At 32.8% G+C, this 27,679-nt stretch overlaps 3 pseudogenes; 2 read left to right on the top strand and 1 right to left on the bottom strand.

Moving 5' to 3' along the window:
* Positions 1 to 3,328: 3,328 nt before the first annotated feature.
* Positions 3,329 to 6,785, top strand: LOC120201706 (annotated as a pseudogene).
* Positions 6,786 to 11,144: 4,359 nt separating this feature from the next.
* Positions 11,145 to 15,159, top strand: LOC120184638 (annotated as a pseudogene).
* Positions 15,160 to 16,010: 851 nt separating this feature from the next.
* LOC120199022 lies at positions 16,011 to 17,343 on the bottom strand (annotated as a pseudogene).
* Positions 17,344 to 27,679: the final 10,336 nt, after the last annotated feature.

The following is a 27,679-nucleotide window of genomic DNA, read 5'->3' as shown; positions in this document are numbered from 1 at the left end:
TCTAATGAAAGCTATTGGATGGCAAGGTGGGAGCATTCTCGCTCTGGAGACATTAAAACGTGTTGTGGGTGCTGGAAATCGAGCTAGGGATGCACTTGTTGCCCAAGGACTCAAGTAAGTGACTTTTGTACGCATTAACTAATGTGAATAAAAGCTAAATGTGCATATATAGAGATGGATAATCTCTTGGCTGAAGACCTTTTCCCAAGAATTGCAGCTTTTCATTGTAAAACTTTGTTGATGAGTTTTATATTTGGTTCATTTGTTAATATCATGCATGCAATGCGAATAGATTCGCTCAGTTGTATAAATTTCATTTTGTGTTTTTATTCATACTCTGTTGTGTGGTTTCTGATGCTGAAGCAAAATCGGTAAATAATGCAGGGTTGGTCTTCTCGAAGTACTTCTGGGACTTCTTGACTGGAGAGCTGGGGGAAGGAACGGATTTTGCTCTCAGATGAAATGGAATGAATCAGAAGCATCCATTGGCAGGGTGCTTGCTATTGAGGTTAGTTTGCAATCATCCTTTGTCTGAGTATACCATCATTGCTATTGATATCTGTCTTATGACTTTCAACCGAGATGAGCAAATTGTATCTGCATTTGTGTCCATTTCTTTTTAAGTGCTCGAGTTATCAGGAATTACATTTTTTTCTTTTCTTTTATCCAGGTTTTGCATGCATTTGCAGCAGAAGGGGCTCATTGTATCAAAGTGCGCGAAATATTGAATTCATCCGATGTAAGTCCTCACCCATGGTTTCTGTAAATACAATTATTGTAAACCTCTAAAACCGGCATTTATGACAGTTTCAACGTGTTCCTCGTACTGTTTCTCCAACTCAATTTGCAGGTTTGGAGTGCTTATAAAGACCAGAAACACGACCTTTTCCTTCCTTCAAATGCACAATCCGCCGCTGCCGGAGTTGCTGGTCTGATCGAGAATTCCTCTTCCAGCTCATATACGCGCTCACAGCTCCGCCACAAACCGCACAGGCAAGAATTCCTAGTTCAACAGTATCCGATTCAAATTGAAACCAAGATCAGCTCTCATAAAGCAAGAATTATACCTGAACCGTGGACATTGTATAGCTCAGTGTACAGTCAATTGCTTTTAATTTTTTTAAAGAATCCCCCTTTTACCAAGTTTGATTGAAGGCCAAGGTGGTAGTTGCAATTTCCCCAGTGAAAAGAATTATCTTTAATATCCTACATGTATGTTAAAGAGAAGAAAGAATTTGAGTTGCCCTTTTGTAAAGAGTAAGAAAATTCAGGATCTGATTGTAAATTGAAAATGTTGTCTGTTGTTGTTGTCCAATACAATTTTCCCAGTGCAAGTTATTAATAGCATTTTTTAATACCCAAATTAACCTTAGCATTTCATGGAAAGGAATGTATAATCGATTTATATATTTAAAAATTATTATTGTCATATTTTTTATATATAATTTATTAGATATATATTTATGTAGGGTTGTATAAATATGTGATGTGGGTTTTTTATCTCAAAAATTCAGAGAAAGAGTGTTATATTCAAATTAGATTTAGTGGGGAAAAAATTCATCCAATGTAACTTGTGACAATCTCTAATTATTTTGATTGGATACTTTGCTATATCCTCTAAATCTTAATGAGTATCGTTCCTTGTTTAGAAAACATTGATAAGCTTACCCTTATCATGTTGTTTATGATATTTTTTAATTGAAAATTATTATTCTCAAAAAATATTTTAATTTCATGATATTTTTTAATTGAAAATTATTATCTTGCTCATGGTTTATAGAATCGGTATCGTTAAATATAATACATAAATATTTATTAGAACTTCTTTCACATCTTAATTCTTTTAAGGTAAACATAAATTTTGGGATTAAAATTTTAAAATAATAAAAGTATTGTAACTAAAGCCTCAAGGCATAACCATAGGATCGCATAGCGCAGGGATTAGCGCGTCTGACTTCGGATAGAAGGTCGTGGTTCGACTCCCTGGTCGGTTTTGGTATTAATCAGTCGCAGGCCTGAGAGTTAATGTTTTGTTGTTCGGCATTTTAATTTTGTCTGCTATAATTCGATTTTTTATTTTATAACAAAAAGGCTTAAATATACAAAAAGTGTCCAATGTATATCTTTTTTCCCAGTTTAATGCCTAACGTTTATTTTGTTCCAGTTTGGTATCTAAAATTTCATTTCGTAACTCAAATTGGGTCAGGATGGGAAGGAGATTAACGGGTTGAAGAAGAAGGAGGAGAGTTAACAGGGTGAAATGCAAGCGCCCTAAAATGAAGCGCCCTAAAAGTTTGGATTGATTATTGTATACTTTACCTAAAAAAATGTCAGGGGGCATTTTTAATGGATTAACGGCCAAACTTAACAGTCCGTCACAACCTGACTTAATTTGAGTTACATAATGAACGTTAGACACCAAACTGAAAAATAAATAACATTAAGCACTAAACGAAAAAAAGTATGTTTGACACCTTTTGTATATATAAGTCTAAAAGTAGATATTAGTACAATTTAGTAAATACATAATTTTCTCCGTATATTTATTAATTTGTTGTATATAAATGTTGAATTATTAATTTTATATATAATTTCTAAACCACTGATTTTTCAAGTTAATTATTCAATGATAAAGTTCAAAATTGTTATCCAATCAACTCACTTTTCTCATAAAACTTAGTCATAATTTTAATTTAAATAATCCAATTATTTATCCCATAAAATATTTAATTAACAGTGAATAATTCTATTAACCATTGATGCTTGGTGGTGATTAGATATTTAACATAAAAATGGTAAATTATGTGTTTAGTACCTAAACTATCATTTTTGATCCGTTTAGTATCTAAAATTTAATTTTTTTAAAATCATACCTAAAATTTAGTTTTTATTTCAGTTTAACGTTAAGTTTTTTTGGGGAGAATTGAAAGTTTAAGTGCTAAAATAGACCAAAATTGATAGTTAAAGTCTAAATACGTTATAATTTTAATGGTGAGTACTAAATGAAACAAAAAACTAACATTAGGTATAATTTTAAAAAAGTTAAAAGTTTATGTACTAAATCAAACAAACTGATAGTTAAGTACTAATACGTAATTTACCCTTTATAATTGAACTTAGAAAATTAGTTAGAATATTTTTAAAAATTAATGAGAATATTTTGAAATTTATCCATCGACGAGATTTGGCAATTGGCACTTGGCAGTGGCAACTGAGTAAATAAGAGAAAATAGTGTTGATAAAATTGGAAAAACTGGAGGCGGGAGGGACACGTGGGCAGTATAAAAGCGAGGGACAGGTGTGCACACAACAAATTGAAGAAAACTGCTGGCCCTAAAGTAATTCCAATCTCTTTGTGCAATCAAAAAGAAATTGTTAGCCTTTGGAAACTCGAAAGAAGCTTTCGGAAAAGCAGAGAAAACGACGATAAGAGTAATGTGCTAGATCGCGGGCGCTACAAGTTACTAGAAGAGTTAGCGGATTGATCCTATGTAATGCATTAGATTCTCCTCTTTTTGATTTTCTTTTCACGAGAAAATTTTCCTTCGATTTTTTAGGTTGGTATGGTTATGAATGTTGATTTTGTTGTTGTTGTAATTCTCTCCTGTTTTCTGCTTGTTCTGCGTTTTCTGGTTGAAATTTAGTGTTCTGTTTGGTTGTCCAGAAAGGAAATGAAAATTTGGTGTTACATTTGGTTTTATTTTGATTGTTTTCATTTAAGGTTTTCGGTGATGCCGGCGGAAATAGGAGATCTAAATCTAATATTTTATCTCATTTATCCGCAACCGAATGTAGCGCAGATTGATTTTTTTTTCTTTTGATTATCTATTTTCACATTGCCATTTCCGATCTATGCGTTGTTGATTGTAAATGCTGATGAAATGAGGCAACTGAAAAGAAAAGGTGGCCGAGAATGAGATGATGTTCAGTGGTACATGGTAACGGATAGGAAAGCTGATAGGTGTTCATGAATTGTCTGCTGCAACTTTCTCCGTCTTTTTCGCATTATTTTGGCCTTTTGCTTTTGTACATAGTAGATCTGCTCAGCTTGCTTTTTTTTTTTTGTAGCGTTTCTGCTTCAATTTGCGTCATATTTGCTTCAATTGCAGTTTTATTTTTTACTTTTTAATTTTTTTAGAAAATAAAAGATAATAGTTGCTTCGAGTATCTGGTAAATCCTTTATTTCCCCTTTTTTCCTAACCAGATTTTCAGAAATGAAGAGTTTCTTTGATTTTTTTAATATTATTTTTCGATTTGTTGGCTGCCTTATGTAGAAATCTAAATGTTGAATCCTTTTTCATAGAATTTCCTTCCTTTTCATGGAGAGAAAAAAGTGGAACCTGTTTTGAAGTTTCGAATTTGTTTTGCAAATGTCTAACTCTCACCGGATGTGATTTATTGCAATTTCAGCGGACAATAATTCATTTTGATTTATAAAATCATGGTTGCCAGTGCTGCTACAGCGGCATTCTTTCCCATCACTTCTTCCCCGGACTCCTCTGGCTCCAAAAGCAAGAAGCTTGGAAATGGATCTACTAACCTTGGAGGTATCTCGAAACCATCGGCTTCTTCTGGAAGTTTGCAAGTCAGGGCAAATGCACAAGCCCCTCCGAAGATAAATGGTACAGCGGTTGTGATGACTCCAGTGGAAGGTTTCAAGGACGAAGATGCTGTGAGTCCTCCTCCTCCCAGGACATTTATCAATCAGTTACCTGATTGGAGCATGCTGCTTGCTGCTATCACAACCATTTTCTTGGCTGCCGAGAAGCAGTGGATGATGCTTGAATGGAAGCCTAGGCGGCCGGACATGCTCATTGACCCATTTGCTATAGGGAGGATGGTTCAGGATGGTCTTGTTTTCCGTCAGAACTTCTCAATTAGGTCTTATGAGATAGGTGCTGATCGTACAGCTTCCATAGAGACACTAATGAATCATTTACAGGTTCGCTTTTGGTTATTGGCTAGAAAGTTTGAACAAAGAATATTATGAACTAAAATTTGTATGTTTTGGTTTTTATGTGGATATTCTGCATAAGCTTGATTTTACACCAATACATCTTCCTTTTTTGCAGGAAACAGCAATTAATCATTGTAAAACTGCTGGACTGCTCGGAGATGTTTTGGTGCAACCCCTGGGATGTGCAAGAAGAACCTAATATGGGTGGTCACTCGAATGCAAGTTGTGGTTGATCGCTATCCTACTTGGTAAGACATGCTTTTTTGCTCATGTTTGCTCTTATAGCAAAATAATTCATAATAAGCCACCCATGCTTTATCACGTGGTTGTGGTTTTATATGTATCATCATACAATGCTGATACGGTGAAAAATTTGATGCGGCTGAGGCATTCTTTTCATCTCGAATTCCACGGATTTGATGTTAATGAACTTTGGACTCGTATATCTGTCTTGTAGGGGTGATGTTGTTCAAGTGGACACTTGGGTCAGTGCATCAGGAAAGAATGGAATGCGTAGGGATTGGCTTGTCAGCAATAGTAAAACCGGTGAAATTTTAACAAGAGCCACAAGGTAGGGCATTGTTTATGATCCTTCGACACTGGTATGACAGGATCTCATTCAATCAGACTATTTTATGCTATAGTATGATGTTTTGTGACAAAATCCAGATAAATAAATTGATAATTTATGACCAAAAAAAAACTTTTTAGTTTATGACACTTGCTTTAAATCAAAACGACTGTTATTGTCCTGTGTACTTTTACCGAATTGTGTTTCGGGAGTGACTTATCCGGTTCTCTGTTTTGATTTCGCTTTTTGTGATCTGCAGTGTGTGGGTGATGATGAATAAACTGACTAGAAGGTTATCTAAAATCCCAGAAGAGGTCCGAGGAGAAATAGAACCTCACTTTATGAACCGTGATCCAATCGTGGCTGAGGATAGCCGGAAATTAGTGAAACTCGATGACAGCACAGCCGAATATGTGCGCAAGGGTTTAACTGTAAGCACCCACTGCCCCATCTCTTTCTTCAATATGGTTGTGGCTGTGTAAATTGCTTTACTATTCAGTTGTTACACTTGTTTGAAATTTGTTCTTAAATTGCACAGCCCCGATGGAGCGACTTGGATGTGAACCAGCATGTCAACAATGTGAAGTACGTTGGTTGGATCCTTGAGGTATATCTCTGCTCGGTATCCGGTGTACCGATATTTTATCATGATTTTCACCGACAGACTCATTTGAATCCTTTACTTTTCAAGTTACATGCAATTTAAGCGGAAGGTAATTATGGTTGCAGAGCACTCCGCTGCCGATCGTGGAGAATCACGAGCTTTGTTCCATGACACTGGCGTATAGGAGGGAGTGTGGAAGGGACAGCGTGCTGCAGTCGATAACAGCAGTCTCGGATGCCGGTGAGGGAGACATGGTAAACGAGGGTGAATCGAGTGTCAGCACCTGCTCCGACTCGAGGAAGGGTCGGAGATTGTGAGGGGAGGACCCAGTGGAGGCCGAAGAATGCCGAAACATTCGGCAAAATGGGTCGAATCCCCGCACATAGTGCATAGAAACAACCCTCAAGCACCGAGTTGGGACACTGCTATGCATTGAACTGTCGATGCATTGTAGAACGTATCCTCTGTTCTCTGAATCCCATATAATATTATTTTAGCTTGTAAGCTTTGTGAGCTTACCGTAATCAGCTCCTTTATTTTTATTCTTTCTTTCTCGCCTCTTTAGCGAGGCTACTTTAGGTTAATTTGACAGAGGATATGTATATTTTTGGTATTTCCTTCATTGGATACTTTACCACTTAGCTGGCTAAAATTGTCGGTCCAAGCCTTGAATTTGAGTTTCGCTTTCTCTTTTAAAAGGATAATGAAAGTTTTTAATTCGAACACAGATACAAACAGCTGAATTTTAGTTTAGTTCGCCTAACCTAATTACAAAATTTTAATAAATATACATATAAAGATCTTCATTTTTACCCTTATGTGTGTATTTACCCATTCCATGGTCTTGTTTTTACATTGGATTTTAATAAATACATGTATATTATGTTGTATTTTAATTTAGGGTAAATTACATGTTTTTAGTACCTAAATTATTTGTTTTGATCCATTTTAGTACTTGAGCATTCAATTTTTTTCAAAATCATATCCAAAATTTAGTTTTTGTTTTATTTTAGTACTCTGCCTTTAAAAATTCAATACATTTAGTACTCAAATTATTAATTTTGATCTTAAATTTTCAATTTGTTTCAAAACTTAACATTAAACTTTTAACATAGAATTAAAATGAAACAAAAACTAAACTTTATATATGATTTTGAAAAAAAATTAAAAATTTAGATACTAAAACAGATCAAAATTAATAGTTTAAGTGTTAAATGCATAATTTACCCTTTAATTTATCGAAACATATGCACGAAAAGAAGGTCCAATCCACGTCACCCATCAATCTTTATCCTTATACTTAACTCTCTTAGTCATTGAGCCCGTTTAATTATGTTATTAATAATTAATTTTAACTAGATCCTTGCTGTTTATTTATATATATTACAATGTTAATCATTATCTTAACTACTACATAAAAAAATATTTTACATAAATAATTTCGATTAAACTGAAAATGTCAAAAAATTAACACTTTAGGGTGCTGCATTCCTTCGAAAATTTATAATATTTTCGATTGTTTTCATTTTTTTGTCATTTATTAACCTTAAATTATGTTGTCTTAAGGCAAAACTACCCGGCTATCAATTCCTACGATTTTGATTCCAAATGCTAGGGTTTAATTTATTTATGAGTAAATAATACTAGACTTTTTATTATTGATTATATAAACAGATTACTAATTTTTTAAATATTAGATAATTTTAAAAATACTATAGACTTTTTATTATTGATTATATAAACAGATTACTAATTCCTTTTTAGTACTTAACCTTTTAATTTTTTTCAAAACTTAAGATTAAATTTTGAACAATGTACTAAAATGAAATAAAAACTTAATTTAAGGTATGATTCTGAAAAAATAAAAGTTTAAATACTAAAATGAATCAAAACTGATAATTTAAAAACTAAATACATAATTTTCTCTTTTTAAAAATAAACTGTCCTTCGAGTTTTTGTTGGGATTATCCTCGGGACGAAAAAAAAAAGGACTGCGCCGACTGTTTTCGCTGTTTGACTTTTGCCAGGTGGACAAAAGGATGCGAAACCATGTGATGAAAGGAAAACGACACGTGGCCGACATGCAGCATTTGGCACATTGTTGTCGGAGATTCATTTGGTTCTTCACCTGTAAGGTTCTGGCATTGGGTCCCACCGATTATTTCGTTTGACCTTTCTACCCTTCCTTCTTTCTTTTTGTAGTATAATTATACCCTGTATCTAAAGAGTACACATACGATTTGTCGATTCCTTTTAAGAGCAGTGACAACTTGAAAACATTAGACTCTTCCTTCCTTCCTTCCTTCTTGATTCGAAACGCCGAACGTTAAAAGACCGAAATGCCATCTGAAGAAGCACCCGCGTCACCGGTAAGTGACGTCAACAGCATCGGTTTTGAGGATACGGAGCTAACTCTAGGACTAACAGGGAAGGGACGGTCGTCGGCCGTTACGGGTTTTGCAAAACGTTTGTTCATAGTAGAGAACGTCGACCAATTCGTCAAAAAAACAACGATGGTATCGATATATATATCATTATTATATGATTTTATCATATTTTAATTAGCATATTAACATTCAGTTTAAACTCACGTTAATTTTTTAACAGAGAAATACGCGTTTAAAACATATAAATAGTCGAATAATTATTTTGTAACTTTTAATAATTGAGAAATTCAACATTTAATCGATAGATTATTTTATAATTTTTAATAATTAGATACTCTTCATTATTTTATAGTTCAAAATTATTTTATAACTTTTAATAGTTAGAAGATTTAACAAACCAACGCTAATAAAAAATATTATTTTTTATTAATCTAGAATGCTTACGGTTAGAGATATTTGATTTAAAAACTCTCTATCATTTGGCAACTAACGCTCAAATATCCTATAATATCTATTGTTTGAATTAAGACTTTTAAGAATAACAACCATTTTTTAATCACTAAGATAACTTTGTTCAGGTTAAATAATATATAAAAATGATATATCATTGTATCGCGTAATCACTGTCATATAAATAGTTTTATCTGATTTGATATAATTTCGAAAATCAACGTTACTCTCCACATTAATGTAATTTTTCAGATTTTATACATTTAGAATAAAAAAATCTCACTTAACATTACTCTCTTAAATTTTTAAGAGAAAATCCGATCATATAATATCAAATCAAGTCAAAACCCTAAAATTCTAAATCTCACTCATCCTTAAATTTAATAACATAAACTTATTATCAAAATATCGCAATATACATTTTTCTATCGATTAATTCGTGGTAAATATAAAATAATATTTGTTTAAAATACTCAACATTTCGACGTCACTTTTTTGTTCTCCTTTTCCTTTTCCTTTTACATTTTATTTTATTTTCCTTGTCATTGTTATCCATTAAAACATTTTGTACCTTATATTTGTATCTTATCATCCATGTATTTAAAAATCAATTTTAGTATCTAAACTTTTAATTTGTTAAAAATCATATTTGTAGTTAAGTTTTTATTTCATTTTAGTATCTCGTTAGTGATTTGCACGTGATACCTTTTTTGTGGGTAAAATATATAATTCACCACTCAACTATCTTATCAATCATATTTTGATCACTAAAGTTTATTTTCTTAATTTAATTACTTGACTTTTAAATTAGTCCTAATTTAATCACTCTAACTTTCAAATTTATTTTTTTTACTTTTAATTATATATCAATAGAATAATAAAAATGACATGTCATAGAAATATTAATAAAATAAATTAGAGTGATTAAAATAGAAACAATTTGAAAGTTGAGTAGTTAAATTGAAATTTTTTAAACTTTAATATCAAAATAAGAGTGAGAAGATAGTTGAGGGATGAATATAATTTACCCTAAAAATAGTGTTGTTAACTTTTAATAACGATGTACTAAATGAAATAAAAATTAAACGTTAGATATGATTTTTAAAAAAAATTAAAAGTTTATGTACTAATACGTACTAAAACTAATAGTTAAGTACTAAACAACAATTTATCCTTTAAAATTGTATTTATGTCTCTTTAATTTTTAGAAGAATCCTTTAAACTAATTTTTAAACTATTTAACAAATACAAACTCTAATTATGTTGGACTAATAATTATTTTCTTAAAAGTAAAATCATATGTCTGTAGTGTGGTACTAGTGCTTGCAATTTTCTCGAGAAAATGACAGACCTATCATTCTCTTCAATTGGACAACCCAGATTGTTCATCTTTCATGTACATAAAAAAAGGCTATCTTTCTATAAATTCTAAATAACCCATTTTTTTCCATCTTCGACAGCTCAACGAGTGCAGGTTTCTTGTTTCCCCTCCTTCACATTTAATGTTATTATTCTTTGGCCCAACTGCATGATTCGTTGATTAATTGGTCATTTTGGGTCAAATTATTTAGCTAACTTTATGTGCTTGATGATGACTTGTAGTTCATAGTTGTTCTGTTAGTTACAATGTTGCTATATTATTTTTAAATAAGATCTGGGATTCTGGTTATCTTTCCATTTGTCATAAGATTCGTGATTTGATGATGGATCTTTGATTCTTTACTCTATTCTTCGCTTTATTTTATCAGATCTGAAGGTTTATATGGTTGTCCTGTGTTTGAATACAAAATTCCATATTTTCTTTTACTATAATTCATCACAATATTGCTGCCATTAGGTCCATGTATCATCCTCTTTCTGGGGAACTTGTTTTTTTTCCTTCAAGTTTTATGGTATCAAAGAGAGTACTTTGTGACACTGTTATTTGGGGTAATTGCAATTGCCTTGTTGAATTTGTGGATAATTGCTAATAGCTTAGTTTTCTATGGTAGATCGAATATTTCGAAGCTTACACGAAAATCGGTAGCTTTTGAGAATTCTGGACTCCTAGTAGTAAAATGTATCTAATTCTCCCAGAAGGAATAGCTTTTAAGCATTTTCTGTGTTCAATTTGTCGAAGATACAAACATATCCGTATACTGCCGACTTCGGCATTATAGTTTCGGGAGTTAAGGATGGATGCCTCTTTATCACGGCATCTCGACATCTTCTTGATTTTGTTATTTGCTTCATTGAATATTATGCTTGTTGGTGTTCAGTTTGATCCTGTGAAAATATACTTGTGAATCAGAATTATAGCTTGTTAAGAACCTTTGCATGATTTCTCTTTCTGGCTACTGAATGAATGTCGTCGGAATATCACATCCGAATCCATTTCTTGCTAAATTATTATTTCGACACTAAAAATTCTTCCTGTTCTTATTCTCACTTGCAGTTTGAAATTGTATAAGATTATTGAATTAAGTTAATTTGATTCAGGTAGTTTGTGTTTCCGGTAGTTGCTTTGTTACGATGCTCAAACAAATTTTAAGCAACAAATTTTAAGCAAACTCCCGCGGAAGTTGCAAAGATTTGACTCATTAGATTCATCTGGAATTGAGTCCGGAAACCATACTTCTAACTCAGGCAATGGAGCTCAATGTACAAGTATCGGGGACAGCACATCAAGTCGACTAAGTGTTGTTAAACAGGTGTCCTCAGCTGTTTTTCCTGCTAGCATCATGGTTGGTGTGGAGGCAGTGGAGCCAAATCTATCTTTCAGATGTTTCAAATCCGCAGAAGCAGAGCCTTTTCATTAGTAAATTGAATCTGTGCTGTGAGGTTTCTGATTGCAGTGATCCCGATAAAACTAGTGCTGAGCAAGATCTTAAACATCAGATGTTGCTAGAACTTGTCGATTTTGTTTCTTCGGGGTCTGCACGGTTCAACGAATCAGCAATTGCCGCAATGTGTAAAATGTGTGCCATTAACCTCTTCAGAGCTTTTCCGCCAAAATATTGTTCTAATAGCACTAGTGGTGAAGTCGAAGATGAAGAGCCGATGTTTGATCCTTCCTGGTCCAATTTGCTACTTGTGTACGACCTACTTCTTCGGTTTATTAGTTGCACTTCTCTTGATGCAAAGGTGGCAAAGACGTATGTAGATCATTCTTTTATTTCGAGTTACTCGACCTCTTCGATTCCGAGGATCCTCGGGAAAGAGACTGTTTGAAAACTATTCTGCACAGAGTTTACGGGAAAGTCATGGTGCACAGGCCCTTTGTGCGGAATGCCGTTAGCAATATCATCTATCGTTTTGTTTTCGAAACCGAAAGGCATAATGGTATTGCTGAACTCCTCGAGATTTTCGGAAGTATTATTAGCGGTTTCGCCGTACCATTGAAAGAGGAACACAAGATGTTTTTGTGGAGAGCCCTTATTCCTCTACACAAACCGAAAGCAGTGGTTGTTTATCATCAGCAATTAACATTCTGTGTTGTACAGTTTATAGATAAGGATCCGAAGTTGGCCAATAGTGTGATTACCGGACTGTTAAAGTACTGGCCGGTTACGAATAGCCCGAAGGAGTTGTTGTTTATTAGTGAGTTAGAAGAGATTTTGGAGATGACTAGCATGGCCGAGTTCGTAACGATCATGGTCCCTCTGTTCCGGCGTATTTCATTCTGCTTAAACAGCTCCCATTACCAGGTACATTTTCCTCTTCTAATCGCTATGAGAGAAATGTCGACGACGATGCTGCGACATGAGACGGTTTTTGACTTCTCTTGTCCCCATTTTTCAGGTGGCCGAACGAGCGCACTTGCCATGGAACAACGAGCACATCTTTAATCTTATAATGCATAACCGCCGGGTGATATTTCCTCTGATCTTCCCCGCCCTCGAGCGGAATTCTGGGAACCATTGGAACCAAGCAGTGCTTAACCTGACGCACAGCATAAAAATGATGTTCTGCGAAATAGATGAGGAGCTTGTGCTCGCCTGCCAGCGGAAGTTGGAGGAGGAGAATTCCCGGTCGAGCGAGGCAGCTGAGAAGAGGAAAATGTACGGTCGCCTGAAACCATCTGCATGCACGGTCGCCTGTTAATCACTCGAGTAAACCAGGTCGAGAAAAGCTAAATATCCATGAATGTATCTCTAGCTGCTCTCATTGTTTGATGTTGTATTCTTGAATTCAGCCAAAGTCTGGTGATTCAGTAGGATTTGTAACTCATCACCATCAAAGAGGTACTCAGGTTTCTGGGTTTCAAGTACATGAATCTAACGCCATATATTGATTATATTTTGGGTAAACTACTTATTCAATACTTAAACTATTAGTTTTGATCTATTTTAATACTTAATTTTTTAATTTTTTTAAAAAATATGTCTAAAATTTAGTTTTTGTTTCATTTTAATATCTATTGTTAAAAACTTAATACATTTAGCACTTAAACTATTAGTTTTATTCCGATTTAGTACTTAAATTATCATTTTTTTATAAATTAATGTTATATTTTGAACACGTATACTAAAATAAAAAAAAATTAAATTTTAGACACGATTTTAAAAAAATAGAAATTTAAATATTAAAACATATTAAAATTGATAGTTTAAATATTAAACCTTTAATTTACCCTTACTTTTTGTCTATACAGAGCCGCCCTCGAAGCTTCTATAAAAGAACGAAAGGAACTCCATTTGAACAAAAATCCCTTTCATTAAACTGTTTTCAGATGGTGATATATCTGTTTATAATTTTTTTTTCTTATATTTTAACTAATTGATAATGAACGAAAATACTTATTGTAAATATAATCGTTCGAATCTAAAACCTATAAAAATTATTTCTTTTTATCATTGAAGTAGGTTTTATTATAGGGTAAAGTCACGATCCAGCAACCATCACCATTGACGTGTACCAGTATCTGTACAAGTTAAAGCTTCTCTTCTCTCAACGGACGAACTTCCTCCTTTGTCATCTTCTCCATCGCCTCGTTGCCTTTTCTTCTCAGATCATAATAAAAAGAAGCCCTTAAACTCAGAAGAACCAAATTCAGAACAAAAAAGAAGATGCATGCACCACCAAGCTATGAAGCTATGTCGTACCATGAGCATGTCCGAAGACGCCATGAAGAAAAGGGGTGTCTTTATGCTTGGTTAGTACGAGTTTAACCCTTAGAAAAGCTTTTGTTTTTTGGTTTTGTTTTTCAGTGTTTGAGAATGTCTGCGGTTTGTTCGCACTGTGTTGCTGCTGCTGTTGCTACGAGACTTGCGAGTGCTGCTTGGACTGTCTTTGCTGTTGCGTTTGATGATGGCTTTAAAATTTTATATGTGGTGATCTATCTCAAATATATCATTTAACAATAATATCTATAAGTTATGTCAATATATGAATAAGATTTGATACCGACGTGATAATTAATGATATTGACATAACAATCCACACGATGACTGAATAAGATCGAGTGCCGAGGTGTGGGCTGGTTCATACATAGGCGTGACTATACACAAATGACGTGGGCTTTGTGGGTTGTAAAGTGGGACCCTTTATTCACACGTGGCCGTTGACGTGTCTCGACTCCCTAATCCTCTCTCAACTCGATGAATGAAAACTGGGTTTTCATCGATGAACTACAAGGATCAAGGAAAGATGCCATATTGCAGCAAAATATAAATTCGTAGTGTCACTGTCGATTCATGCATAGCCTAACAGGGCTAGTTTTTTTAACTTGTCCTTCTCTTGGTTAGCTGTAAGGTTTGCGTTTGTTTATGGCGACGTCCCTCTCCATGAATCATCACAATACACGTGCTGGTGCACAAGATGAAGCTTCTCTCGAAAAACAGGTTTCATTGAGAAATCATCCTTCCTACGTCTGCAATTTTCCCTGCTTCATCTTCTTAGATCGTAATAACATAAAACCCTTACAACTCAACCAATTTTAGACCAAAATAAAAGAAAAGGAAGAAAAAAAATGTATTCACCACCAGGTTATGAAGCTATGCCGATATACCATCACCATCAAATTAGAAGGCGCCATGAAGAAAAGGGTTGTCTTTATGCTTGGTTAGTCTAAGTTTGATTCTCAACTTTTCTTCTTCTTCTTCTTCACTGTTTGGGAATATGCAGTTTGTTCGCACTGTGTTGCTGTTTCTGTTGCTACGAGACTTGCGAGTGCTGCTTGGAGTTTCTTTGCTGTTTTTGATGCCTTAATATATATAGGATAAATTACGCATTTAGTACTACACTATCAATTTTATCTATTTACCATCTAAACTTTTTTTTAAATCATACCTAAAGTTTAATTTTTGTTTCATTTTAGGACTTTGTCACTAAAATTTTAGTTTTTGTTTCATTTTAATACTTTGTTCAAAATTTAATGTTAAGTTTTGAAAAAACTAAAAGTTTATGTACTAAAACGAATCAAAACTGATAATTTAGGTACTAAATGCGATAAGTTCTTAACGTCGACATACTGAAATGAAATGAAAACTAAATGTTAAATATGATTTTAAAATTTTGAAAAATTTAGTTATTAAAACGGACCAAAATTAATAGTTTAAGTGTTAAATGCATAATTTACCCTAATATATATGTTGAATTATGAGATATGTGTGTACATGTATTAAATCAATGGTTTGCCATGAAAGTTTGTATAATCCAGCACAATCTATCTATATATATATATATATATATATAAATAAATATATGGATTTTCATATAGAGAGACGATACTTGATTCGTAGAGATGGATCGAGTGGTATAATATGTAGTTGTATCTTTTGAAAATTTTAAATTTTTATATCTAAACATAAGTTTCTAAATTCACTCTTAACCTAAAATCATGTATTTGTCCATGTCGTTTCGATGTGATGATTATACGGTAGCCACATGGCGAATTGTCGCAGCCACCGGAATGAACTAGGAAGCAACCTAGAATGATGTAATGAGTAGTGGTAAAAGCCACTGAATGAGGACACTTAGTGCCATGGACAACTCAGGGTAGCCATTGATCAAGAACAACTCATGTTTCGCTAGTATTCTGCTTTAACTGAATCAATGATTCAGAAAACATACACACAGGCAGCTAAACTAATCAGTGTGGTCAGCTGTACCGAGACGAGGTTCACGTCGTCGTTGTCGAGGTAGTCACGGCCTGCAATCTTCCTCACTGTTGCTCCAGGTTTTGCAACAACCTGCAAAAGAGATTGAAACAATTTCAACATGCATCAAGCATTCAAATGGTTCACTTATCATGGCATGCTTGGCTTATAAGGCCTATGTTCCGTGTACCTTATTTCGAAGTTCGCAGAACCGCTGAATTGAAGGACTGCTCCCAGCAGAGAACGTATGATACTTTTCCTACAAGTCCGGCCACCACGGAAAAGGGTATAACCGATAGCTCCTTCATGACCATTATGTCTATACAACTTGTAGTGGTCATTCCGGCAAGAACGAATGTTAAACCGACGACAGTCCCTGCTGCCAAAGCCGATCTAAGCCCTGTTTTCGTCACGGCTCCATTCGTGCACCTTAGAATAGGCTGCAACAAAAGAAGCAATACTATGAGAATATTGGCTAACTATCCACCCTCTGTTCTGCATAGCAAACTATAACTACCTCAAAATTCGTGATCAACCGAGGCCGGTCACGGCTATTAATCCCGATCTCCGATGACAACGAGTTAGCATTGCTGCAAGAGTAGTGACCAATTATACCGCCCATTAATTTCGTGATAAGAACTGACTCGTTCGAGTCGAGGCATTTGTCCTCCTCCCAATCACTCAGGATCCCAACGAGCACAGACAGAGCTGCTACAAAACAACTATTGAGCAAAACTTATATCCTTAAATGAAGAAATTGGGGAATTAGAATCCCCAGCCCGACATCACATTTGCTACTCAGATTCATCATCATACTGAAGTTCAAATCATTTCTCCTGAAATTAGTTCGTTCAATTTCTGACATTCTTTGAGCATCAGTGTTTCTAAATTTACAACCCATACTTCCATCAACAACATTGATTTAAAGATTCAGAGCGAGTTATGAATAATATACCGGTTTCTTTGTCCGCCTTCCTTAGAATCAAAGCCGATTCGTCGTTTCTTTACTTTTCCATCTTCGGTGAGCTTCGACGAAGTAAAGAAGAAAACCAGAAACATTGCACCGATCCTGCATTCCCTTTCCTGATGATTTTCTTGGCAACCAAACAAGAAATGAATATAAAGAAAAGAAGAAAAAAAGGAAGGACCAGTCTCCGGCAGCAAAGCGAATCGTCATTACGAGAAATACGGCGAGAGCTCCTGACAATTCAATAGACTTTCTTCTGAAGGATCTAATGGCGATTACCGAAGAGATTAAAACAGGGATCCATGGCTGGATTAGAGTTATGTCCATCTTCTTTCTTGCTGGGAAAGTTTCTCGTCTCAGTCCAATCTTCACTTAGAACGACAGTTTTTATAGATTTATAGTTGCTATCAAGTTTGGAAAAGGTTAAAAGATAATGAACACTGTTATAACGGTATTTGAAAAAGTTGGTTAGGGGACCAACGGCCTCTTATTTCCGCGGCTTGAATAAGCGCACATCCACTTCCTCATAGGGGTGAGTATGAAACTGAGATCGGAAAAGTTTCAATTCGATATTATAACATCGGTGGTAAAAGAATTATTGTTATTTCTTAAGATCTCGGTTCAAATATCAGAAATGTAAAGGATATGAACATTCAATGTCAAAAGTTTGGATTCAAGTACCAAGTGTGTGTGTCAAATAGGATTGAATACGATATAATTTTATATATAATTGTAAAATTGAGATCTTATTGAGTAATTAAGATGTAATTGATAAATTTTATATTATATCTAAACTACTTATAATACAAAATGCATCGTTATTAATTACTTGAACTAATACTTAATCAATAAAAAAAATTAAAAATAAACTAATAATAGTAACATTAATATCAACAGCAAGTTGATCTAGTGGATGAGACACTAGATTCCTTAAATAATGTTAGAGATTTAAATGTTGACGTCTACGAATGGAGGAAACGGATTAGAATGGTTGAATCTTAACATTTACGAATGGAACAAATTAAACATGTGTTTGCATTGATTTTTTATGCTTCTCGGGTGACATATATTTATCTTTCCTTTTTCAGGTACGCTTAGCTCCGATTGTGGCACGGGGAGTCATTCACCGCCGACACTGCCGCGACCGGAGTTTAATTTGACCGATCGTATGATCTTAGGGCAACTTAGTTCAACTTAGTCACTACTATTTATTTTGATTTTGTGCCGTTATTTTATGTAGCTTGTAGCTATACTTGGTGCGGTGATGGAAGCTGTAAGACGAATGGGAATAGCTACGAATGCCACAGCCTTACCCTACTTCAGTGGCAGATTTAGAAATTTAAGAATAGGATTCAAAATTTTAATTTTTTTTCTAAAAATAATGCATATGCAAAAATTGTATTTTTTCCCTTGACACATTAAACTAAATTTAACCATTTTTCTAAAATAATGAGATGCACTTGGCCAATGGGAGCTGAGTGTATCCACCATTGCCCTGCTTCAAAGAATGTAATGTTTTAGGCAAGCAGATGTCCTTGTACTTTTGAAATGACCCTCGTATTATTTTTTTCTTTAATGTGATCATTTGACCAATATTTTTCTTTATTAGCCGTTATGGTCTGATGTGGTAATTCACAGTGCTGACGTGAGAATCCATGGTGCTGACATGGAAGTCTAGGATGACATATTAAGATGGCGGATGACATAACATATTGGTTAAATTGGTAACTCAACATGGCAGATGGACTGTCATGTGAGCAGTATGGACCACCACCTCAGCACCGTGAACTACACCAGTATTGTAATGGTCAACAACGAAAAACATTAGTCAAAGGGCCACATTGAGAGAAAAAATAATACGAGATCACATTGATTTTTTTTCAAAAGTACATATACCTTTGATGTATTTTTTCCATATATCTAAATCCCAAATTCTGAATTTTAATTTTTGATGAAATTGTCTTTTAAATACAAACTACACTAGTATTGTTTATGGTTATGTTTGTCTTGGTTAAATATAACTTTGTTTCATTTCTTGACTGTCATAGTTGATAGACTCAATAGAGTAATACATATTATCAGGGACCATTTATATATTTTACCCTTTTTAATTAAGTTGATTTATTTAATGAAATATTTAATTTTAATATTCAAATTCAACTTGCTTAGTAACTTTTTTTATTAAGCTAAAGTAATTATAGTATTGTATATGTTCTAAATTTTTTTAATTATTTCACAATAAACGATCAATTACTCTGCTACGCACTGATACTCGTATTCATAACTTTTAAAAACAAAAAACAATTCCTTTTAAGTAAAATAATTGAAGTGGTAGCGGGCATTAAAGGCTCTTGCCAAATAAAAAGAGGCACATAAATTTAGTTGCAAGTAGGCCCAGTGCCGAGTAATGACGATAAGCAAACACACTTTAAGATTTTGCTTTCATGTTTATTTATTTTGATGATTGTTTAATAGAGTTGGATTGAATCGAATATAAAATTGAGTTATTTAGAGTTGTCTCAAAGATGACTTAAAATTTTTTCGATTTTAGTCGATTTTTCTCAAATCGAGTCAAAAATTTAATTTTTCGAATCTAGTTTTGGTTACCCCTAATGTCTTTTTTTTAAGTCTAAAATCTCTCAACATATTCTATTAAGATGCACGAAGACTTCCGTGGTAAAAGAATTTTTGTTATTCCTTGAGGATCTGGATTCGAGTACCATGAATGTTACGAGTGTAGACGTTCAACTTCAAGAGGTTACGATTTATTTTTGAACAGATACTACATTGCAGTTACTCTTTATTAATAAAAAAATACTATCCAGATCTCTTTACATTTTAAAATAAAAAATACTAAATATATTATAACGAGCTTCATTTTTTGTTGTGTGTGGGATCAATTGGAAAATGTCACAATTAATGGTTTCAACAAACAAACCAGCTGTAATACAACAAAAATAACCATTTAATAAATGTTTTTATGAATTTATATTTGATACAGCGTGAGTGTAGAACTATTATAATTTTTAATATTATGTGTTTTCTAGCTTAATAATATTAAAATTTAATAAATACTGTGCACTTAGTACTTGAACTTAACAGATTTTAAATATAATATTTGTTTTATTTGTCAGACGTGACACACGAATTTAATAAATATTATATATTTTAACGTATAAATATAACGTGTGCTATTGTGCATTTTATTGATGAGGTGGCCTTTCATAAAAGAAAAAAAATTGTAGCAAATAGATTGTTTTAGGTCTCGTTTGGTGTGGTTTTTTAAACGAACTTTTAGTTAAAAAATCATTTTGAATACAAAATTAATATCAAACGACTAAAAAATTTAAAAAAATACGACGGAAACGATGGTTTCAAATTAACTTCAAAATCAGGATTTATAGTTTTTCATTTTTAAATTTACGTTTTGAAACAAATTATAATTTTACCCTTATTAATGCATGTGCTCCATTTAATTATATATTTACATTTGATTTTAATAATTTAATATTAACATCTTTAAAAAATATTATAGTTTAAAAATATTATTAAATAAATAATTTTAAAATATTATTTATATTTTTATTATAGTTTAAGGATATATTTTATATATTATAGTATTAATAAATGTTAATATAATTTAAATTTTATATTTTTAGTTTACAACATAATATCTATAATGGACATTTTATCTTTTTAAAATTACTTTTTAACAATAATACTAAACAGTTAAATTTTAAATTACAGTTTAAAATAACACTTTTAAAAGTCACTTATCGAAAGCCCTTGCCAAACTGGCTCTCAAAAAATATCACTTAAACAAAATTATTTGGAATTTATAAGTAGAAATTAAAAAATACTATATCAACATAAGATTAGATAAGTGTAATAGGCTATATTTAAAACAATTTATCTTTGTCTATCTCGACTGATGAGTCAACAAAATTATTAGGAATTTATAAGTAGAAAATAGAAAATATGATATCAACATAAAATTAGATAAGTGTAATAGGCTAGATTTAATACAATTTATCTTTGTCTATCTCGACAGAATAGAGAAAAATAATAAAACACTATAAACGTAGAGATCACAAATAGTATAAATACATAATATCTCATGTATCCCAAAATCTAATATATGTACTAAATCACAATGAATGTCAAAAAAATTTCCCAACATCCCTACGAAATTCATCTATACAACGTAAATAAGGATGGCAATTTCACCCACATCCGACGGGTTCCAATCGATCCGACCCGATCGAGTTGGATTTTTAAAGGAATTTCGATTTTGGGTCGAGTCAGATTTTTAAAGGGGAAGTTGGGTTGGGTTGGGTTGGATTGGGTCGGGTCGGGTCGGGTCGGGAGGGTGAAAAAAACTCCAACCCTATAAGACCCAAGGATAATAATGTAACTTCTTTTAAATTTTTATTATTATTTTAATTAAATCCTTAATTTATACTGGGGTGGGTCAGATTTATACATTAAAAAATCGGGTCGGGTTTGAATCGGGTGGAAGATATATATTTTTCGAGTCAGGTCGGGTTGGATATAGGATATAAAATTTTTGAGTCGGGTTTGAATGGAGGGTGTATATTTTTTGGTCAAATTCGAGTGGAGTGTGCATATTTTAGGATCGGGTCGGATTGACCAAAAACCCAATCCATTGCCATCCCTAAATGTAAACCTAAAAAATTACAGAGACTACAGAAAAATTATCTCTAAAAATTATTTTTTTCTTGTAATTTATAAAGACTAAAATATGTATTGTATTTATAGTGTAAAATATTTAACCATTAAATTTAATTACATAAAATTTATGGCCTAAAATAAATATTTATTTATCAAATAAATCTAAATATCTAATATTTTTAACTATTAAAATTACAATAAAATTTAATTTAATCTCTCTTTAATCTTAGATCCTCAATAAAAAGATTATCGTGCTCAATAAAGATATATGAATAATTAGTTTTCTCATTTGGGTCTACCAAAATCAAGAAATCGTCTAAGGGGGCGTTTGGATGGGGGACTGTGGGATTCCCATGGGAATGAAATCCACATTCTCCCGTTTGGTTAGTCGGGAATCTCATTCCCGGTAATGTAAGATTACCAATAGTGAATATTTTTGGCTATATTACCGGGAATGTCATTACCTCCCTTTTCTTAGGTATTGTTGGATTATCGGCGTTTTGGACTAAAATGCCCTTAATATTTTTTTTTCCATAAATATCATTATTCTGTCATTGAATAATAAAAATTATACGAAGATTAAATTACAAATTTATCCTTAAACTATTTTAGATTTACAAAAAAATCTATAATTAAAATTTTATATGAAGTTTAGGGGTTAAAATAAAAGTTTACCATTTCATTAAACCTTTTTATATTTTCAATTTTGTAAAAAAATTATATAAATTTTATGAATTTAAATTTTTTAAAGAAAATATATAAATATTTTTCAACTTATTAAAAAAACAAATATATAATAAGGACAATTTAGTCAAATATACATTCCAATAATCTTTTATTCCTTTAACCAAACACGGTAATCTTACATTCCTGCTAAACCAATTAAACACAAAATACAACATTCCCAGTAATCCTATTCTCTGATAATCTTACATTCTGTGAACCAAATGCACCCTAAGTGAAATGTCATAAACTGTTTTACCTAACAAAGTTAAATCATACTTAACTAATCAAATTATCTTCTCTCTTTTTTTACCTTAACAAAATCATAGTACGAGATAGAAGAACATGCTTCACGGGTCCATAATTGTATGCATGAAATGATCAAACCTTAAATTATTCTAATTTGGTACTGAAATAGTAATTAATAATCAATTTTCAAACATTTTAAGCCACTTTATGTTAAATTCATACTTACATAATTGATATTATCTAATTAATTTAATAGGTAAATTATACATTTCCTCGTTAAACTTTACTCTCTCTCGTATTTTACTCATCATACTTTCAATTTTTCTAATTTGCTCACTGAATTTTACAAATTGAATCATTTTGTTCACTCTATTGTTAACTTTTTAATAGTGTCATGACATGACACAAGTATCAAAATTGTAACGCCCCAGATTCTGGGTTAAGAGTTTCGGGATAACTCGATAGAGCCTTGGATTAAACCCATTAGCTTGATTAAACCTTGACCCAAGTTTGAGTGGATTTGGGCTTTGTTTTGAGCTCAACATAAGTTAAAACTGGATGTTTTTAATTTGCGACTAAAACTTGGAGGATTAAGAGAGCTATTATACCAAAAAATATTGCAAAGGCTGAAGACCCATTAATTTGTGTGATCTCACGTCTGGCACTCTCTCTTTTTCTCAACTTTTTTTGTCTCTTATTTTCCTTCCTACAAGCCTTCATATTTCCTTTTCATTCTTCCTTCAAGTGGTCTGGAAAATGTGATAACTTGGTGAACTAGCAAGTTTAATCTAAGATTCTAAAGGTAAGAATCATAACCCTCTCATCCTAAGCTTCAATTCAAGCTCTCAATGTCAAGTTTTGGCCATGGAAACCAAATATGGGTTTAGTGGGGGTTTTAGAAATCTAAGTGAAACCAACTCGTTTTTAGAGATTCAAGTCTTAAGAAATGTCCTAAATTATTTTCTAAACTCCCCAACAATATTAGTAACACTTGTGGTTGATTATTGTATAGTGAGAGAAGTTGGAGAAAGCTCAAAGGCCAAGGGAAAGAAAAAATTAGCACTTGGTTGAGCTTAAGTGTTTTCAACAACTTAGGATATCAAGGTAACACACTTCTAATTCAACTCTACTACATTGTAGATTACTATGTGAGTTTGTTAGCTTGCAAGAGTTATGAAGCATGCTCATGGTATATTCAACATTTGGGTTTTTTCATCATGTTATGACCTTATTGTGACCCCTATTATCAAATATAGCAATCTAATAACATTTGGGAACCTCAGTAGGACATTTGGGAGTGTTGGAGAGGTATTTTTGTGCCTAAAACTGGGTATTTATGGGTGCTTGATACTGGAAGAGCAATACCGATATTATTTTTTAGATGTTAAAAACAAAAATGATTTTGGGTTAGAAATATCGATACTCATACAATGTGTATCAAAATTGTAGATGAGGTATCGATATCAAGTTCACTTAGTAGATTACAGTAGCCATTTTTTGTATCGATACTCGTGGAGGTATCGATACCAAGGGTAAAGGATCGATACTCATGGAAGTATCGATACCACAGACCAGAAGTATCGATACTCAAGCTAGAGTATTGATACCAACCCTTTGTTATCGACCTTAAATAAGTCAGTAGTATCGATACCCAAAGGTTAGTACTGATGTTGTGAGGCTTAGTATCAGTACCCACGAACAATTTTGGGTAAGAAACCCAAGGATTTTAAGGTATAGTTTTGAGGGACCCAATTACACCAAAATACCATGAAATAAAACTACAAGTGAGAACATAAATAAACTCATAACAATTAGAAACAATAACAACTAGGATGACATAAAGCTAGCTTTATTTCATTCTCGGGACACAATCAAGACACTCGATTTACTTTAATAGATATGACCATACAGTTGGATATCCCAATCAGTGCTAAGACACTTTAATTGACAGGTGGGCGCAAATGCCCCAAAACTCGACGGAGTAAGTTGGTCGGATGTACGTTTCTAATGCAGTTTTAGATCTTACCCCATATACCTAAGGGTATATAGGAAGGCTAGAGGGGTTTGTGAGCTTCGAGATGCAGAACCTTCAGCCACACCATGATGCCTACCTCATCATATCAATATCTTATGTTTTCATACCTATGCCTCTAGCATACATAGTAGTGAATGCATGTAGCATAATACAGTTATTAGTGAGGCACTGAGCTTGTAAACTTAATATTCAGAATGTGTTTCCGTGTGCAGGTTCTTAAGAGATTTTCCGTGGAGCATTATCGTCACCATATAGAGATCTTTAGAGTACGTCTTGATTTATGTTAGAGGGCATATACTGTTGTAGATCCCTTTTGTGTTTAGTCCTAACTCTATTTTGGTTTAAACTCAGTGTATTTATTAGGATGATTTATGAGCTCCCCCGTATTTTGCAAACTTGATTATTCCGTTTATATCATTTGCCTTGAATGTATTTTTATATAGTGTTTTACAATTATTTTAAAAGAAAAATTTTGGGTTAGCAACTTCGATGGTCCCGTGTGACATTGTAATCCATGGATCTTCAGGTCGGATTGGATTAAGGTGTTACAAAAACGACGTCGTTTTGAAAAACTGAAATATACACCAAAATGACGTCGTTTCGAATCCTTTTCTTTCTCCCATTTTCTCTATACTTTACAAATAAGGTGATCGGTTGCCGCTGATGGCCACCACATTATTTTTTATTCCGACCACCGTCTACCATCATTGATGGTAGTCGTTCGGTCTTAAAATTCATGGTCCGGTTCGTCTCGACCACTTGAGTTCGAATCTGGTGGTTGTTTCACCGAAAAATGTCCCAAAATCCATGAATCTCGATTGAAATATTTCAGTTTTCTCACTTTTAATCTATAATTCGTGGACTTTGGAGCAAGTTTCAACAAAATAGAGGCCAGATTCGGACTCAAGGTGTCGAGGCAAAGCGACCCATGAAATTTGGGACTGAACGACCACCTACGGCGATCAACGGTAGCCAGTGGTGGCATCTAGCCATATTCTTTTTTATAGTTAGGTGGGTAAAATAAGAGAGAGAGTAAATTTTAGTGGGGAACAGTGTAATTTACCCTTTATATTTTCAATTATTTTATATTAAATAATAAAAAATGACACATCATCACAACTTTAGAGAGATAACAGAGTAGTGAGCAAAATGATTCAATATGTAAAGTTCAGTGAGCAAATTTAAAAAAATTGAAAAGTATGGTGAGTAAAATAGGAGAGAGAGTAAAGTTCAGTGAGAAACGATGTTATTTACCCTATTTTAATTAGGGTAAAGTATATCTAAATGGTTGAAATGACCATCCAGCTCAGTTGGTAGAGCACAAGGTTCTTAACCTTAAGGTCGTGGGATCGAGTCCCACGGAGGGCATTTCATAATTCGGAGGTCTCTTACGGAAGCTGCTCTCAACCTGGTGTTGGGGGTAGCCTACTATCTTACCTCCCCCTTACCCCATATATATGGGAAAAAGGGACAGCCATTTTTTTATATCTTAATGGTTGTCCGACTATAGGGTATTACTTTATTAAGTCTCTCAACTATTAAAAGTTACAAAATGATCCCCTAACTATAGAGTGGTTCTTTTTTGAGTCACTCGACTATTAAAAGTTACAAAATGATCATCTGATTATTCATTATGTTTCAAACTCGTATTTTTTGTTAAAAAATTGATTATCGTCTGAGCTGAACGTTAACATGATGACTGAGATATGATAATTGTTTAAGATTCTGGGATCAGATTTTATCATATAAAAGTCAACATGTTTACTTTCAACTCAGATTGTCTTCAATTTTTTTAACATAAAAGGACGAGTTTGGAACACAATGAATAATCGGGTGCCCATTTTGTAACTTTTAATAGTCAGAGGATAATTTTGTAACTTTTAATAGTCGAGAGACTCACTAAAATATCATCATATAGTCGGGGACCATTCGTATACTTTATCCTTTTAATTATAACGTATAAGTTCCATTTTATCCTAACTAATGACGGAGCCATAATATATATTGATAGTCAATAGACACCATCTAACTTTTGAAAAAATACATAAATTTTATCTAAAAATATTAAAAATAAATTTAAAATCATTTTTAAAGGATATCGACATCATTTTTCTATATTATAACATCGTAATATCATTTTGGCTTTTTTCTAAAAACAATATCAGCAACTAGTTGACAATAATAATAATAATATATTAATAAACTAAAAATGATTAAACTAAAAAAAATAAATTACATAAATAATACATAAACTATAAGTTTTTTGCATAAACTTTCAATTTTTATCAAAATCATCATTTTTTGTCTGTTTTAATATCCTAACTTTTAATTTCATTTTAGTATCTCGTCGTTAAAAATTATCGTGTTTGGTATCTAAACTTCCATTTTTGATCCGTTATAGTACTTAAACTTTCAGTTTTTCAAAATTTAACGTTAAATTTTGAACGGGATACTAAAATGAAACAAAAACTAAAGTTTTTTAACATCGGGTACTACAATGAAACAAAAAATAAACTTTAAGTACGATTTTGAAAAAAAATAATAAAAATTTAGATATTGAAACGAACTAAAACTAATAATTTAAGTACTAAACGCAAAATTTACCCAAAAATACTATTATTTTTTAAAATCACAAAAACAGACACCTGGGATTTAATAATTTGCCTAAAAAAATCAAAATAGTGAGTAGCAGTGACCCGAAGTCAATCATCATGCACGACCAATGTCATGAATGAAATGAACAACTACACAAATTAGGTAAACAACAAATTCATACGTTTCATTTTGGTCATGGAAATGGCATTAGGTATAACCAAAATTGTCTCTGCAATTTAATGCATCTTCACCCAATTTATTATTATTATTATTATATATAAATAGATAAATTGATTATTCAAAAGATAATATCGAATACTATATTATTTAAACTTATGACTACCCAAATTTCGTGCATCGAATAAATCG

This window comes from Hibiscus syriacus, unplaced genomic scaffold (genome assembly GCF_006381635.1).
Source record: "Hibiscus syriacus cultivar Baekdansim isolate YM2019G1 unplaced genomic scaffold, ASM638163v2 tig00000340_pilon, whole genome shotgun sequence".
NCBI lineage: Eukaryota > Viridiplantae > Streptophyta > Magnoliopsida > Malvales > Malvaceae > Hibiscus > Hibiscus syriacus.
Note: the sequence above shows the minus strand (reverse complement) of the source record. Positions and strands in the feature narration are given on the sequence as shown.